Genomic DNA, 1,070 nt, shown 5'->3' with positions numbered 1-1,070 from the left:
TCGGTTGTGGTCATTAAGTGAATATGGCAGTCATAAAGTGAACACTGCAATTGACAAAAAACACAGTAAATTGCAGTCGTGTGACTGCAAGATGTTGCAAATGGCCATAAATACAGGCTAGTTCCTAAGTGCTCAGATGCAATCATATGGCCCGTAGGGGCAACCATCAGAACTTCAAATCCAAGTCATATGTACCTTTTTGGGGGTCCATTGTAACTTTGATCTGGGCGTAAGTCGAGGACTACTTGTATTGCTTTACCATGCCCTGCAGAATGTTCATCATTCACTAGTATGTATACCTTTTATAAAGTACTGTATATTATTTTTTATTTTTATTTTTTTAAAATATGTTTTATTGATTAACATATACCTTAATATTTGGTAAACATCATTTTATCTGGGTTAGTATTTAAAAAACAATCAATAACAATTAATTTCTATACTTCTATAGTCTATATAATAGCTTTACTTGATTTCCTCTTCTTCCAATAATATTCTCGTTTGTCAACCTTAAATTAATACAGTTGTTATTTAAATAAATCCCAATTAAATATAAACATTTTTCTCATGTTTCTGCAAATAATAACCACATCAATATAAAGCTTCTTTAATTGATCATCTTGATTGCCTCGTCATAAATCCTGTTTACATTCTTATTTAAATTTGTTTTCCCCACAATATTCAAAACATTCTTACTGGTTAAGATTTTCTCAAAATTAGTTACACTTAAGTTCTTAAGTCTTTTTTCTCATACAAGCCATCACATTTTTACATTTCTCATGTCTTAAAGAAAAATAAGAGAGAGAAAAAAAGACAAAACAGAGAAAACATTTCTTTTATGTAAATCATCCCAACATTTTTATATTTATCATGTCAAAAAATCAAATACAAAAGAAAAAAGAAAGCATACTATATTACTTGAGGGGTTCATCCCTCTTGAACTAATCTTCATTTATATTCAAAATCTTTCTATTTCTTTAACCATATTCAAACAAATGTTTAATTTTTAAATACTCCCTCTGGTAATTCCCATCATCTAATTTCTTAATTCTCACTTTAGCCTTTTTTTT

The sequence above is a fragment of the Protobothrops mucrosquamatus genome, unplaced genomic scaffold, assembly GCF_001527695.2.
Source record: "Protobothrops mucrosquamatus isolate PMUCROS unplaced genomic scaffold, P.Mucros_1.0 scaffold_90, whole genome shotgun sequence".
Taxonomy (NCBI): Eukaryota; Metazoa; Chordata; class Lepidosauria; order Squamata; family Viperidae; genus Protobothrops; species Protobothrops mucrosquamatus.
This window is presented reverse-complemented; position numbering follows the sequence as displayed.